The sequence below is a fragment of the Suncus etruscus genome, chromosome 14, assembly GCF_024139225.1.
Source record: "Suncus etruscus isolate mSunEtr1 chromosome 14, mSunEtr1.pri.cur, whole genome shotgun sequence".
Taxonomy (NCBI): Eukaryota; Metazoa; Chordata; class Mammalia; order Eulipotyphla; family Soricidae; genus Suncus; species Suncus etruscus.
The window spans coordinates 29,171,105-29,189,311 of record NC_064861.1 but is presented as its reverse complement, the minus strand read 5'-3'; positions in this window follow the sequence as shown (position 1 = coordinate 29,189,311).

The window sequence follows — 18,207 nt, the reverse complement described above, 5'->3', positions numbered from 1 at the left end:
AAGCACTGCAGTAAACATTGGTTAACATACACATATTTTCTAATTCATATTTTTTGGGGTAAATATGTAGATGTGGGATATCTGGGTCAAATAGGCACTTCAGTCTTATATTTATTTTTTTTAGATCACCATATTGTTTTCCATCAAAGCCAGACCAGATGACATTTCCATCATCAGTGAATGAGGCTTCCATCCCCATTAAATCTTAGTGGCTTTTTCTTTATTATTTATTTTTAATTTTTATATATGTCACTTTCACTGGTGTGAGATAATCTATCCATGCCATTTAATTTGTGTTTCCCTGATACCGAATGGAGGAATTTTATTTCTAACCAGATAAAGAACAAATATAGTTGATTTATTGAACTAATGTGTTAATCAATTAAGGTCTCTTAGTAGTACCCTGAAATGTAGAACAAACTATTTCTAATACTCAATATTATATTACAGAGCTGCAAAGTGAAAGAATTAGATCAGACACTGATAATATCATTTGATCAGGATCCTCATTGCCATGATTAGTGAAGCCTTATAGGACAAGATACCCTTAATTACAAAATATCTTTTAAAGAATTCTAGGCTGTGACTTTTAGTTGATAGTGATGCAGAGGAAGCTTTGTTCTATTTCATTGTTTATCAGTAGCCAAGAAAATATTTTCATGAAATTATGACATGAACTTTGTTCCTGTTTCCACTAATGATGAGCTCATTAAAAAATAACTCATATTTTTAAAAAGTGTGTCAGGGATGGTGTACCAGTTATGTTTCAAGAAAATAAGATAATTAATAGATATGTCAACTGAAAACAGGCCAGAATCAGTCCTTACAGCTTTTCAAAAGTGATAGCGCAAGAAGATGCTCTGTGGAGGCTTTGACCTTCAGGATTTCATTATTTAAAAGCCTGAACAGTTACAGAATATATTGTGAATGACTTGATCCACTATGTAAAATATGATGATGAAATGGTTGCATATGCATGAAATATTATCCTATGTAAACTGAAGAAGTAGTTAGGACCTTGTTGTCAACAGTGGAAGTTCCAGATATACCCAGCTTTCAGCTGGAAGATGGGCAAGGTTTTTGTGGTGAGTGTGTCATGCATACTCACCCAGTAGACATGCACAGCAGTGCCTCTGTCCTATCACTCTAGTCTCACTTTTTGTGCTCTAATTCCCCTTTTTTCATTTATCAGCTTTACCTCCCATCAAGGGCAAGTTAGAGCAGCCCGCTTCTTGTAGAGTTACAGCAAGGTTAGGTGGAATCAGCTCACAACAAGAGCTCAAAAGAAGAGGGACTAGTGGTAGAGTTCAGCAAAGATCAGCTTTCATTTCCAACTCCATAACATCTTTGAACATGGTGATGGCCTTTAGTTCTCAGACTTTGAATGCATGGCCCATGTTCACCTAGTCATCTACTAAAAATACAGAAATATGACCCCCATTAAGACTCCCAGAAATACAAACTTATGGTCCTTCTTTCTCCCAACCTCTGAGATTTTTGATGATTCTGACATGTCTTTTACACATTATCTTTGAAAGAAGAATTGCTCATCTCTATTGGAATAGTATAAGGTTATTTTAGAAACTGAGAATATGAATATGAAATTTGTTTTAAACAACTGAATCCCTTGGGGGCACTTCTTCTGACTTTCCAGAGCACTCCTAGTAGCCGCTGTTACTTTGTTTGGTTACTATGTATTTTACCTAGATAAAAACAATGATAAACTGAGGAGACTTCTTACACGTTTGGTTTCAGAATTGATGTGAATTAGTTCCCATTGAAAATTAATTTGAGGTAACATTGTGGAAACAACTATGTTGAGTTCATTTGAAAAGAAGAAAAAGTGTTCCCATCTTGGTGACACATGATCACTACTGGAATTCTCTAGGAAGAGCACACGATCTGATAAAAAATTGTTGCCTTAGGCTTAGAATGTTCTCAGTTAATGAAAAATCAACTTTATTCAAAAACAGGTGGAGAGCGACCAGGGGTACTTAGCTTTATGGAACTTCATCTGTCTTTCAATTTGGGTCATTACTTTATGGATTTTACAATTGTATTATAAGGCTTATATTCACTGTAATTGTTAATTAATCAAATAGCAAGCAAACTAATATGAAATAACTATATAGAGCTTCCGCCCCATTCCTGCTTGAAGAAGTGCAGAAATGGTAATCATCTGTAATCACCTAGCAGTAATGTGGAGTCTGCCAGAGCTATAGAGAATGGCTTACTGGTTCCACTAATTCTTGGACATCTTATATGTGGTGACTGGGCTTAGTGGAAGTATAAAGTCAGTTTTATGAAACTCTCTCCCTCTCACCACCTACTTCTTTTTGTATAAATGATCCTTAATGGTATTTTTCACCTGAAACTATTTCTCAACATTTTCTTCTAGACATTCCAGCATCATTGGTACTAGGTGTGCTTTGAAAAGTCGCTGATTGATGATGGGCTGAAGCCACATCAGCAACATCCATTCATCTGACTCTAAGTTTGGAGTTTCCATAGTGCAGGGAATAAGGTCATGGTCCAGTTTCAAGCTTACACCTATACTGAGTTGAAATGTTGTATTAGTGGAAGAAAATGCATTAGCAAGTATTATGTATCATGCACTTGAGATTTATAGTGAAATAATAATGGTATTCACAATAGTATTGGATCACTGTGAAATGTCATAGGTCTCCATTAGAACAATAAACAGTAACTGAGGGTCTGTAATAAGAAACTGAAATATAGGATTTTTGGGTTGAATAGAAAGAAGTTTTAGATCTATTTTTCCCCTCAAAGTGGCCACTACAGAGGCCAGAGTGATGGCGCAAGTGGTAAGGTCTGTCTTGACTGCACTAAATGTAGTTCAATCTCTGGCATCCCATATGGTCCCCCAATCCAGAGGCGACTTCTGAGCACATAGACAGGAATAACCCCCGAGTGTCACCAGGTGTGACCCCCCCCAAAAAAAGTGGCCTCTAAAGCCCTTGTGGTGAGTGTTGAAACAGTTGTAGGAATTTCTTTGAAGAAAGTAGCTTTTCAGGAGGGGGACTAAAAAGTGTGAAATGCACCAAATAAGGTTAACCTATCACTGATCTGAATAAATTAAATATCTAAATGTAGGATACAATATTTTATTGATTGAATTTTGCAGTTTCTGGTAAGAATAGGTCTGTTGAGCCAAGATTAATACCTTATTTATGAAAATTTGGTAATGGTGGTTGAAGATATCTACATGAATGTTTCTAAAGATCTTGAATTATCTATCATATACTTCTAAATTCTCTGAGCCAACATATAGGGCCCACTTATTCCTAATAAGCACTAGCACTGAAAGGCATTATATAGGTATTTCACCCTTAAGGGGTCATGTGTCTACCTTAGGACCTTACTGTCCACCAAGCTTATAATTAAAGTTAAGTTTCATACATATTGGGGCCAGAGAGATAGCATGGAGGTAAGGCATTTATCTTGCATGCAGAAGGACGGCAGTTCAAACTCTGGCATCATATATGGTCTCCCGAGCCTGCCAGGAGGGATTTCTGAGTGTGGAGCCAGGAGTAACCCAAAAACAAACAAACAAACAAAAGTTTTGTATATATTATGAAATGATATTAGTATCTAGAGAGCCATAATTTAACAGAGGATGGCCTAAAATTCAGATGACAGCAAGGGATGCCCCCAAAAGAAATGTATGATATAACCAATCAACCAGTCAATGTAACCTCCTATGAAAGGAGCCATAGGAATTTGTGTGGGATGAAATTCTGATGATTCATGATCAAGGAGGCCTGAAAATAATTATTATATTTTTTGCCTTGGAAAGCCCTTTTAAATATCAATTTTTGGATCAGGATGTGAGAGGATAGTATGAAACTACTCTTAAGATGACTCCTGGAAACACGAAAAGAGTAAAATGACCACTTTTCCAAAACAGAAAATGGTGGAATGACACCCAAGACTTAGACATGTGCGAGTTTTGGCATCACTATATTAATTTTGTTTGAGAGGATGCCAGTGAGGGTGGTGATTATGTTCTTGGGACCCGATAATAAATACATCTTTTACTAAAGGCATACAAAATGTATTGGCTTGTAGACATAGAATCCCTTTAACTTTTCAGCAATGGTTCTTTGTAGATTACTGCTGTGGAGAGAACAATCTATTATGAAACTGGCTCACTGATAAGACTCTGAAATATAGAGGTCATGGAGTGGGACTTACATTTTCAAAACCAGGTTCTTTCAATATTGTAATGAAAAGCAAGACCAGAAAGGCAATCCAGAAAAAGAAAGTCATTGTCCTAAATGTGTATAACTTAGTGAAAGACACTAATCTGAAAGGCTACATACATATTATATAATGCAAACTGTATTACATTTTTGAAAAGACAGAAATATGGAAAGAGTAAAATCATCAGTATTTGCCAAGAGTCAGCTTGGCATAATAAATAAGAAAAACATAAATAAATAAGCAAAATAAGCATAAATAAGCAAAACAACAGTTTTTTAGTTCAGGGAAACTATTATGATAAATAAATAAGCGAAACAACAGTTTTTTTAGTTCAGGGAAACTATTTATTATGATACAGAATAATATAATAATAGATGCATGCATTATACATTTGTCAAAAGCCACTGCAAAAACAATACCATAACAGACAAAAGATTTGTCATGTAAACATGCATGTGTTAATGTGATAATGAAGCATCAGAGTAACTTCATCAGTGGTAATAAATGTACCACTCGGATAGAGATGTTAAAAGTGGTTGAGACTTACATGTTTGTTTGTAGATGAACTCTACAATTTTTCTGCAAAACTAACATTCCTTTAAAACTATAATCTATTAAAAAGATCGTGATTACTCTCCAGGTTTCTGAGCCTGAGCCACTTGTTAGAGTTGGAACTCATTGATTCAAGAGGTGGATCTATTCCTAAGTCAAAGTATACCTAGATTCTTTAAATCAAGGTGATTCCTCTTTACTACTTTCCTATGTTGTGTGTTTGTGTGTTTATGACTATCTTTTAACTTGGGAGGGAGTAGGTGAAGCCCAGGCATTTTGAGGTCTAAAACACTGGGTTTAACTTGACAGTAATATATCAAAACCCTAAACCTCTTCATGGCTGTAGTAGAGCTATGTATTGAGCAGGTAAATATGGAGAACTGGCTAAGATAGTTTACAAAGCATCCATTAGGCCTATGAACCCCAGTGAAGATAGTTTTTCTGGTGTAGGCTGTTAAGTGAGCTTATCTTGCTTGATTGTTGGTATAACATCCATTTTAAGTCCTAGTCATATGTGGTAAGAACTGTCACTGCAGGGAATGCCAAGTGGAAGGTCCTTGAAACTGTCAACAGATGAAATATTAGTGCTTATTTGTGGGAAAAGATGTCATGTATAGTTTGTCATGAAAACCAAAATGTGAGCCTCTGCATTCTAAAAAATATTATTGCCTGTAGGGGGGAATTATAAACATTTTGTGAAGTAACTTCTGGCATTCTGTGGGGTCATGCAGGGTTGAATCATTTGATTAGGAGAAAATTAGTGACTTATGTGTCTAGAGCTGCCCATCTTGGGTTGAATTTAATCATATCCATAAATTATAAAATCAGACAGATCCAAGAATGAGGCCTTATAAAATGGAAGTGGTATATTTATGATTGGGTAATACCAAGAGGAGTTTCTTTTTCATCCTATCCTCTATGGAGGAAGGAATCTACCTAAAATAAGAGATGCATGTGATATACATAGTACATGTTGTACAGCTCCATCCAGGAATGGTTTGAGAAACATCCTTGTTGGGGAAATAAGTTTCTGGTAACTAATTGAAGAGGAGGTGGACATATTAGCTATTTTGTCCTGGACCATGTTGCACTAAAGCCCTTTAGACGGGATTGGATGGTGGTGGATGATGATGGAGGCCTTTCTCCTCCAGCCCAGGATCACGTGTATTCAACTCCCTGCAGCCAGCGGGTCAGCAAGTATCAGAATAGCGGCAGGTAGAAAACTCACAGGCAGGCTTCTGAGTATATCATCTTTATTCAGGCCCTGGCCAACATGTGTGGCCTACCATAACCATTTACGCTGGATCCTTATTCAGCCCTGCATTCTAACTTGTCTTTCAGCCATCTCTCCTCCTGCTACTTCTCCATCCTCCATCCATGCAAATCCCCCTCAGCCCCCGAGGCCAAACCTTGTTGTTATCTACTAAAGACCCCACCCAGAAACAGGCAGGTATTTCTTGTAGGTAAGGTTACACAGGAAAAATGGGGGATGAGGTAATAGACCAGTCTATTCACACTGCAGAATACCCTGACAGGTTTGATTAGGCTTGTTCAGGCTGCCATTTTTTTCTCTATTCAAACCTATTTATCCCTTTTCACTGTTGTTAATTACAAATAAGTATCTCATACATCAAAATCCATCACCAATTTATTCTATAGAACTCAACCTGCAACAGATAGCTTATAGGGAACAATAATTATAATGTACACTAGAAATGGTGGGAGAAAATAGACATTAATAAGAACAAGGGTATAATTGCTCCCTTGTTCTATCCCCATGCTGAAGAGAGACTTCAGGTTTTCTAGAAACCAAAATGAAATAAAAACAGGCCAAGGGAAAACCATATGCTCAGGCGAAATGCCAACAATTCTTCGTTTTATGATTCAAAAAATTTTCCGAGAAAGGACACTGTGTAATGAAATGAACAACCTTAACAATTAGAATTGTACTGCTTGGTTAACTAGATGGCACACTGCTATTTGTTACATTTTCAAATAGAATTACAATCAATCACATTATCCTAAGCAGGTTTATTGTTTATCAGTCATACCCCTTAGTCTCTGGATCACTGGGTTTGTATTACTTACTGGAACTAAATATTCAAGGGTATTTGCTTAAGAAGATTTATTGGAGATGGAGTATGCAGAACCTTGATGACTAATGTCCTAAATATTATTTGTTCTCTGCACCAGTATTTTTATATTGAATTGATTTTTACCTATTTGAGTCTCCTCTTTTTAGAAGTAAATTTATAGTATAATTTGAAACCTGTTTTGTGCATGTAACAGGATAAAACAAAAGATGATGTGTAGATATTTTAAATAAAACAAAGACTATATATAGATAGGCACAAATGATGCAGAATTTGGATTTTAACGAGATACTTCAATATGAACTCATCACTTAATAGTAGGTAATATGGTCACATCTGTGTACTTCCTAGCTTCTTTACTAAAAGGACTTTAAATAAATCTACCATTTTAAGTGTAAGTAAAGCCCCTTCTACTAAATACCAATCATCATTTTAGGTCCAGAACTGGACATTTACAGCATAAGTCTGAAAAATCTTGTGCACAAAGGATTCATTAAATGAAAAAGCATAAATAAAACACTGGTTTGGAATAAATTATATGGCAGAAAAAAATGATAGAATTGATAGCAAAATTTTGAGTGAAAATTTAGCAGTGAAATAATGAATTTTTAGTAACAAGAGAAAGGAAACTCTTTTTAAATGAATGAATGTAATGTAAATGGAATAATTCAAATAGGAAATTAGCATTATCTTGTCCATAGTAATTATTGACTGAAATTAGGATTATAATCAAATGCTGGAACCACTGGGTGAAAGATTTTGGGGGAACAGAACATTCAAATGATCTCAAAGTGTTACCTCAGAAATGTTGTATTTGGTGTAATAGGAAAAATGTCCTTTAACAATGGACAAAGTTGATATTTCATGCTTTAACAAAGTAATAAAATTTGGCATACCTAAAAGTGTGGTTATCTAACATGCTCTCTGGAAGTGATGGAATAAGAAACACAAAACATCATCTCAGTAGTTTACTTGTTAAAAATATTTCAGCCAAGGGGCCAGAGAGAGAGCGTAGTGGCAGGGCATTTGCCTTGAACACATTGACCTAGGATGGACCACGGTTCGACCCCTTGGTGTCCCATATGGTCCCCCAAGCCAGGAGCGATTTCTGAGTGCCTAGCCAGAAGTAATTCCTGAGCATCAGCAGGTGTGCCCCCCTCAAAAAAACCCCAAAATATTTTAGCCAAATCTTGGGTCAGTTTTGATAAAGTATTCTCTGGAATGCATCTGTTTCATTTAAATAGTCAAATTTATTGGCAATAATAAATTTCCACTCTTCCTAAACTTATACTTTTGAAATTAGTATAATTTTCAGGAATAGTCCTTCATAATATTGACTTTATTTTTTGTTAGTCATGATAAGTGTCTTAATTATAATTTTCAGAAAATGTTGACATTAATTTTCTCTTATTTGTACTGGTTTAGTTTTATGAATTTGTATCTATTTGTTACGTATTTATTTCCTCCTTTGTTTTGGGCCATTTCTTATACTGTAGGTTTATTGATTTGAGATATTTTTTACTTTCTAAAGTATTCAAAGTTAGACATTTCCCTCTAAGTAGTGCTTGGTTACAACCTGTAGATTTGGAGGTATTTTGTTTTCCATGTTATTCATTTTATTATTTTTGTTTTGTTTTGTTTTGAGGTCATGCCTAGTGATGCTCAGGGCTTATGAATCCTGGCTCTGTTCTTTGGGATTACTCCTGGTGGTGCTTGAAGATCAGTTCTGAGAATTGATCCTGGGTCAGCCATGTGCAAGGAAAGTGACTTAACACCTCTACCTCTGAGCCTCATTTATTAATTACAATTTTTCATTGTCTCATGATTTTTTTTTTTGGCCACACTCAGTGATGCTCAGGGGTTACTCCTGGCTATGCACTCAGAAATTGTTCCTGGCTTGGGGGACCATATGGAACCCTGGGGGATGGAACCACAGTCCATCCTAGGTTAAGCGAGCAAGGCAAACACCCTACTGCTTGCACCACTGCTCCAGCCCCATGTTTCATGAATTATTTAGAAACATTGGTTTTTTTCACTATGTACCATAAATAATTCTGTGAAGAAAAAAAATAAAAAAAATCTTTATTTCTAATAAAGAATTCCTACATTCTAAGAAAAAAAAAAGAAACATTGGTTTTCTAATCAAATGTTAATGTGTTCAGAGAACATATTGTATAAGTTCTTTGATATTTTGGAGACTTGTTTTATGCTCATAATCATCACGTGTAGGCATAATTACCACATTATCTTGTAGATGTTTCCTGTGTACTTTTAAAGAATGCATATTGTGTAACTGCTGGGAAGGAAACCTTAATCAATTAATGATGACAGGTACAGGCATATCTAGACTAGTAATTCTGCAAGGTAAACTGATTTGGCATCTTTGCAAAAATGAATATCAATACAATAGACTTATATACCAATACATGCTCTCTCTTATTTTGTAGAGGGAGGTGCCACACTTGGATTATATCTAGTGATGCTAGATGCTAGTGATGCTCAGGATTATATCTAGTGATGCTCAGGGGATCATTTGGGGTATTAGAGGATTGAATCTGGGTTGGTTGTGTGCAAGACAAATGCCCTATGCTCTGTACTATCTAAGTCTCTGACACCAATACATGCGGTTTTGCCCATATTTAAGAAGACAGATGCTGAACAGTCATGAGAAATATGTGACCCTTGAATTCTCCTGAATCAGAAAGTAAAAAGCATTTGGGGAACATTTGAAGAAATTTGGATTTGGACTGAAGAACAGATGCTGCTGCTTAATTCATTTGTTTGTTGATGCAGTTAAGGTTTAGTTATGTAAAAAAAGTATCTTTATTTTATGGAGATGGATGTTGATAGATTTAGAAGTGAGGTCTTGAGCCAAGGGATGTCTGCCAATTACCTAGGTGACTAAGTGGGTGGGGCAAAAGAAGAGAGACAGAGGCAGGCAAAGCATAAACATCTGGTGAACCTAGCAAAGGGAATGCAGTTATTTACCGTATCACTCAAACATTTCCTTAAATTTTAAAATATCTCAAAATTAGTTAAAAGGGAAAATTCTTCTGTATAAATAACTGAGATTATTTCAATCACACTTAATCCTCACCACATCCTACACTATTATTTTTATGACTGGTTTGCTGTACCATAGGGAGAAATAAGGTTAAATAATGTCGTCATTCCCATAAGAGTAATAAGAAGTGAATTAAAGATTTAAACTTATATTTGATCAACCCCAGAGCTCATGTTCTAAGATTTTCTGCTGTCTTTTCAGTTTGGACCCTAGTGTTTAACTTTCTTGTTTTTGACTGCTGTTTTAGTTGCTGCCGTAAGTGTCCACATAGGTTTAAACTTCGCCTACTTTCAAATTAGACTTACAATCATCGAAGCAAAAATTGTACTAGAAAAATTATTAAACAGGCAAGAAAGACTTTCTTTAAGGCTACTGCAATAAGAATGAGAAGGCCAAAACTCAATTTGAGCTCTAGTTTGTTGAAAGGAAGGGCTTGAGAATTGAGGTTCAGGGATGTTGGATAAGGAACAGAAATTAGCTATTATAGTTGACTTCATCTAAGGCTAGTCTGTGTTTTTTTCACCAGGAGGCAGTTTTCCAGTTTGAAGCATTACATCCATGAAAAGTGAGGCTCCTGTGTTCTCCCACAGAATCTAGCAGTTGGGGTGTTAACTTAGAGCATATTTACAATTAGAAAGGTATTTCATCATTTTAAATCTGATAAGGAGTTTTCACAAAGATTGACATCTTAGAGAAGCAGAAAAAATAGATTTGTAATTGGCATTCTCGAATACATGCTCTAGAAGTAGATTGGACACCGGGACAGTGGTGGAGAGTCACTTTGATGGTGACTCTTTGATGGTGGTGCTGCAATTCTGCATGGCAAAACCATCAACATCAACACTGTTGTGACCAAGAGGTCCAAGCAACAATAAAAATGAACCACTTTCTTTTGAAACCACTTGCTTTTCTTCTTCTCTCAGAAAAGGAAAGTCAGGAAGGAACTTGTGCAAAGTTCATTAATATTTGAAAATGTTTGGGGACAGTGCAGGTTTCCAGAGCTCTGATTGGGAGGTGTATGGCTTAACCTGTCTCTCTAGCTCTCACTAAAAGTGTCTGAATTGACTTTGAGCTGTGCATGACTATAGGTAAATATTTATTTTAAAAAAATGCAATTAAAATATAAAAATTTTCATTTCATAGTCACAATGTCTCACTTATGAGCTATATCCCTTTGCTTTTCCTTTTGAAGATGCATTATTATTGCCCTTCTTTGGCTCCCAATTTTCATTTTCTTCAACTGCTGAAATTTCCCTGTACATGTGATGGATATTCTTCTCTCCCTTTCATCTTTATTTTTTTTAATTTATGTGTAATTTATTTTGAAGCCAATTGTAAGTAGTATAAAATACATTAACTGAATTGCCTTCAGTTAAGCTCCTGAAAACACGAAAATCTTGATCCAAGCAAAAAATAATATTAACAAAAAGGAAATGATTGTCTCTGGAAATGATGCAGTTTGTATGCTTGACTGGATGGAAAATAAAGCACCTCCATCATCAAAGGTCAATAAATGCCTGAGGGTTCAAGGAGCTTACATAAAGGGCTAGTGATTTGGGTCTTCATACAGAAGAACCAAGTTTCAAGCCCAGTAGTGCATGTTCCTGTAGCACCACCAGGATTGAACACTGAGCACCAAATCAAAAGTAGCCCTTGAAGGAAGTAGGTATAAACTCCCACAAAATATAAAATAATTAAAAATTAAAAAAATCAAAAAGACAGTTTAAAGGACTGAATGTCATCTGTCATTCAGGAGCTAGATTCAATCTCTCAGCACCATATGTTCCCTCCAGAAACAACCCCTAAGCACAGAACAGAGCAGGGGGATTAGTGATTAAGTACCGCCAGGGGTGGCTCAAAGATAAAAGCAAAACGAAACGAAACAAAAGAAAACAAAATAAAAAAACCAACATCTCTTCTGATTTGTATAGGAATAGTGAAAAGGATCTAGGAAATTACACAGAGAGGCAGAAGACTGAAGACAAAGTTAATACTTTGGAATTTTGGTGAGAAACTGAAGAATTGATCCAAACTTTTTCATTGGGATTAGCAGATGCTTACAATGGATTAGAAGAGGCCAGAGTTACTGGGTCACTAGAAAGGCATCGGTGAGGGAGCTCATGCTTAAGGAAGGCAATTCTCTGACTTGGTACTGCACTGGCTTGTTTACAGAAGGTGCCTCTGCCTGAGCATTTCTCTTTGTTTTGTAAGCTTTAATATTGTTACCAATCTCCAATTTATTTGTTCAAAGATTTCCTTCAGTATTTTGTGCTTTTTTCATTTATTTTATCTGCTTCCTCCAGAAGTGCCAGCCAATCCAAAGGGCTCTTCTGTGTTCTGGGTATCTCATACTCACAAGGAAATCCATAAATTTTAAGTCCTCTTGGCTGATAATCATTTGATAGTTCATAGAGCATTTGTCTGAACAACGGGATCTTCATTTGATTGGACAAAAGTCTCTACACAGCATCTGTCTTAAAGCTGAGATTCCTCAAGAGTAACTTCTTGACCAAAGTGAGGAGTTCCACCAGGACTAGGTGGCCTTTCTCAGTCATTATCATCTCAGTTAGGAGAAGATGAAAAACATCCAAGGCACTTGTGCATCTCTTCAATTTTCCTTGACTCACCAAATCTCAACAGAGAAATTTCAGAGCTGCCACATCACATCATCATCCCCCAGGTGGTTATTAATATATCCACAGAAGATTTTTTAGAAACTTTTTCTTTGCTATGGCCTCTCTGAACAAGAAGATGTTTTTTCTGGAATACAAATACTCCTTGGACAGATCTTTGAAGTCTTTCAAGTGATGCAATAGTGGTTTCTGACCACATTGTGAAATTCTGCTAGGAGAATGGTATTGTCCTCACTCAAACAATTATTTGTCTTGAGACAATCAAAACTTTCCAAAGCACGTTTGCATTTCTCCAGCTTTCTGTTGCACTAAATGTAAGTGGGTCACTACAAATATCATACACTCAGACTCCGGCCCGGGAGGCCTGCGCGGGTCCCTGCTCCTTTACACGGGCGCCTAGCCCGCCACATCCCCCGGAGACCCCAGACGCCGGCCCGGGAGGCCTGGGTGAGTCCCTCCTGCCTCACGCGGGAGCCTAGCTGGGCACATCCCCCGGAGACCCCAGACGGCGGCCCGAAAGGCCTGCTCGGGTCCCTGTCCTTTGCACGGGCGCCTAGCCCGCCACATCCCGCTGAGACCCCAGACGCCGGCCCGAGAGGCCTGCGCGGGTCCCTGCTCCTTTACAAGGGCGCCTAGCCCGCCACATCCCGCGGAGACTCCAGACGCCGGCCCGGGAGGCCTGCGCGGGTCCCTGTCCTTTGCACGGGCGCCTAGCCCGCCACATCCCGCGGAGACCCCAGACGCCGGCCCGAGAGGCCTGCGCGGGTCCCTGCTCCTTTACAAGGGCGCCTAGCCCGCCACATCCCGCGGAGACTCCAGACGCCGGCCCGGGAGGCCTGCGCGGGTCCTTGCCCTTTCACACGGGCGCCTAGCCCGCCACATCCCGTGGAGACCCCAGACGCCGGCCCGAGAGGCCTGCGCGGGTCCTTGCCCTTTCACACGGGCGCCTAGCCCGCCACATCCCCCGGAGACCCCAGACGCCGGCCCGGGAGGCCTGCGCGGGTCCCTGCTCCTTTACAAGGGCGCCTAGCCCGCCACATCCCGCGGAGACTCCAGACGCCGGCCCGGGAGGCCTGCGCGGGTCCTTGCCCTTTCACACGGGCGCCTAGCCCGCCACATCCCCCGGAGACCCCAGACGCCGGCCCGGGAGGCCTGTGCGGGTCCCTGCTCCTTCACGCGGGCGCCTAGCCCACCACATCCCCCGGAGACCCCAGACGCCAGCCTGGGAGGCCTGGGTGAGTCCCTGCTGCCTCACGCGGGAGCCTAGCCCAGCACATCCCAGGGACCACGAGCGCCTGCGAGAGTGATTTGGGCAAGTCCCTTCCCCCAGGTGGGCACCTGGAACGGCAACTTGAGCAACCCAAATAGACGGGGGGAGATAGGGCCACCCTTCTGGACTCGCAGGTGACCTAGAGCAGTCCACCCCCCTGGACCCTGGAGTGGACCAGGGACTCCCCAAGGGCGAGGGCAGAGCCTGAAGGGTCGGACTGAGGGAACTCCTTCAAGGGAAACTTGGAGGGGGCAGAGCTCCATTGACTCCCAGAGAAAGGAGGGGGGATTGGGAGCTAGGCTCAATAGCGCCAGCAACCAGTGTGGCCAGGAGTGGAACTGCACCGCCGACAGAAATAAGGAGTAGAAAAGCAATAATACCCACTGCAGGAGGGCCGAACTCTAGGTAGCAAAGGGGAGGAGAAAGAGCCAGGTTCAACAAGCCCACCCAACAGCATCCTCTAGAATCACCTTCAGGAAGGGGACCAAAGCAGGCCGAAATTAGAAGCCACAGCACTCCAAAACACACCATTAAATACAAAGAATTATGCGTAAATCAAGGAAATCCCTAATATCTGGAGACAACATGACAAACCCTATTAAATTTCCAAGTCCACCAAAACGCACAGATCCATGGGAAGAAGACCTAAAAGCGGTCATGAGGAAGGAAATGCAAGAATTACTAAAACAGATGAAAGAAACCCTAGCAACCGAGTATAAGAAAGCCATGGATGAAAGAATCAGCCAAATTAAAGAAGAAATGTCAAAGAACATGAGAGATTCCATACAAAAAGAAGTGAAGGATTTAAAAGACAAAGTAACAAGCCTTACAAGCAGAAACACAGAGTTGGAGAAGCACATCGAAGAACTCGAAGGAAAACTGCAATCAAAAAATGATCAAGAAACCAACAAAGAAATAAAAGGCAAAGCACTGGAAGGAAAAGTCCAATATCTAATGAATAAAGACAAAAGAAACAATCTAAGAATTGTAGGTATACCAGAAGGGGAGGAAATAGGGAAGGGGGAAGAACAGGTAGTCAGGGAGATAATAACAGAGAACTTTCCCACCCTCTGGAAAGACAATTCAGGACAAATCCAGGAAGTCAAGAGAGTCCCTAATAAAATAGACCCTAATAAACCCACACCAAGACACATAATAATCCAAATGGCAAAAAACAAAGAGAAAGAGGAACTCCTGAAAGCAATAAGGGAGAAAAAAAACCTCAAGTACAAAGGAAAAGACATAAGAATCAAACCAGATCTCCCATTTGAAATAATTCAAGCAAGAAGACAGTGGAATGACATATTTAAACGACTGAATGAAAGAAATTTCCAACCCAGGGTCCAATACCCAGCAAAACTATCATTCATATGGGAGGGCAGACTAAAAACATTCTCAAATATGAACGAACTTGAACTATTTGTGCAAACTAAGCCGATACTAAGCGATTTACTCAGAGACGAATTACACAATCCAAACCCCCGATTGTAACAACAACCACCCCACACAATACAACTGCACAACAGTCCTCTCTATCAATAATTTCCCTAAATGTAAACGGACTAAACTCTCCAATCAAAAGACACATAGTAGAGAACTGGGTTAGGAAAAATAAACCGGACTTCTGCTGTCTACAAGAAACACACCTACAGTTACAGGATAAGCACAGGCTTAGAATAAAAGGATGGAAAGTAATCATCCAGGCCAATGGAAAACAAAAAAGAGCAGGGACAGCAATTCTTATATCAGATCAAATTGTATTCAACCTCAAGAAAGTGATCAGAGACAAAGAGGGTCACTACTTACTGATCAGGGGAACATTAGATCAAGAAACACTAACCCTGGTCAATATATACGCACCTAATCTAGAGTCAGCAAAATATGTGAGGCAACTACTGGCAAACCTGGAGAAACACATGAAGGGAAATGTGATAATAGTAGGGGACCTGAATACTCCACTATCACCACTGGACAGATCCACCAAACAGAAAAATAGCAAAGAAATAAGAGCTCTAAATGAAAAATTAGAAGATTTAGGGCTGATAGACTTATATAGAGCCCTCCATCCCCAGAAAGCAGAATACACATTCTTCTCAAGCCCACATGGAACCTTCTCCAGAATAGACCATGTCTTGGGATACAAAGCCAACCTATATAAGACCACAAAGGTAAGGATCATTAGAAGTACCCTTTCAGATCACTATGCAACAGAGGTTAAAATTGATATCAAGAAGAAGCAATGGAGAAAAACTAATACCTGGAGATTAAATAACATGCTGCTCAACAACACCTGGATCAAAGAACAACTCAAGGAAGAAATAAAAAGATTCCTTGAGACAAATGACAATGAAGAGACAACATGTCAAAATTTATGGGACACAGCAAAAGCAGTAATTAGGGGGAAACTCATAGCAATACAGGCCTATGTCAAGAAACAGGAAAATAACAAAACCAACTGTTTAAAAGATCACCTCAAAGAATTGGAGCAACAGCAACAGAGAAATCCAACCACAACCAGAAGGCAAGAAATAATAAAAACCAGAGCAGAAATAAACAACATCGAAACTAAGAAAACAATACAAAAAATCAATGAGACCAGGAGTTGGTTTTTCGAAAAAATAAACAAGATAGACAAACCATTGGCAAAACTCACCAAAAAAAAGAGGGAAAACACCCAAATCAGTAGGATCACAAATGAAAGGGGTGAGATTACAACAGAACCCCATGAAATACAACATATCATGAGATCATATTATGAACAACTATACTCAACTAGGCTAGAGAACCCAGTAGAAATCGACAGATTCTTGGACAAACACCCTCTTCCAAAGCTGGAAAAGGAAGATCTAGAAAGTCTAAACAGTCCAATCACCTCAGAGGAAATTGAAGATGTAATTAAAAAACTCCCTAAGAACAAAAGCCCAGGCCCAGATGGATTTACAGGTGAATTCTATCAAACATTTCAAGAAGACTTACTACCACTTTTCCATAGGCTTTTCCAAACCATAGAAAAAACAGGAATCCTCCCCAACTCCTTTTATGAGGCTAATATCACACTCATTCCCAAAGAAGGCAAAGACACCACTAAGAAAGAAAACTACAGACCAATCTCACTAATGAACATAGATGCAAAATTTCTCAACAAAATCTTAGCAAACCGAATCCAACACTTCATCAAAAAGATCATTCATCACGACCAAGTGGGATTCATACCAGGAATGCAAGGTTGGTTCAACATACGCAAATCAATCAATATGATACATCACATCAACAACATGAAAGACCAAAACCACATGATCATATCAATTGACGCAGAGAAGGCGTTTGACAAAATCCAACATCCTTTCATGCTAAAGACACTCAGCAAAATAGGATTAGAAGGAACCTTCCTCAAGATAGTTACAGCTATATATGAAAAGCCTATAGCCAACATTATACTTAACGGCGAGAAACTAGAAGCATTCCCACTAAGGTCAGGAACTAGACAAGGCTGTCCACTCTCTCCACTCTTATTCAATATAACTTTAGAAGTCCTAGCAATAGCAATCCGACAAGAGAAGGGAATCAAAGGAATTCAAGTAGGGAAAGAGGAACACAAGCTATCTCTATTTGCCGACGATATGATGATCTACATCAAAAACCCTAAAGAGTCCACAGTAAAACTCCTAGAAACAATCAACCAATACAGCAAAGTGGCTGGATACAAAGTAAATACACAAAAGACAGTAGCGTTTCTATATACAAACAATGAAGTTGAGGAGAGAGAGATTAAAAATACAATTCCATTCAAGATAGTATCAAAAAATATCAAGTATCTAGGAATCAACCTTACAAGAGAAGTGAAAGACCTATACCAGGAAAACTTCAAAACACTTCAGAAAGAAATTGAAGACGATCTAAAGAAATGGAAGAACATCCCATGCTCATGGATAGGTAGAATTAACATAGTCAAAATGACTATCTTACCCAAACTTTTATATAGATTTAATGCAATCCCTATCCAAATCCAGACACAATTCTTTAAAGAAATAGAACAATCAATCGCAAAATTCATCTGGAACCACAAAAGACCCAGGATAGCCAAACACATATTGAAAAACAAGAAGCTGGGAGGCATCTCCTTACCTAACTTGAAACTATACTATAAAGCCATAGTAATTAAAACAGCATGGTACTGGAACAGAGACAGGACCTCAGACCAGTGGGTCAGAACAGAATTCCCTGACATAAACCCCCAGATATACAGCCAACTAATATTTGATAAAAGAGGCAAGAATCTGAAATGGAACAAAGAAAGCCTATTCAACAAATGGTGTTGGTACAACTGGAAAACCACATGTAAGAAAGTGAAAATCGACCCATATCTCACCC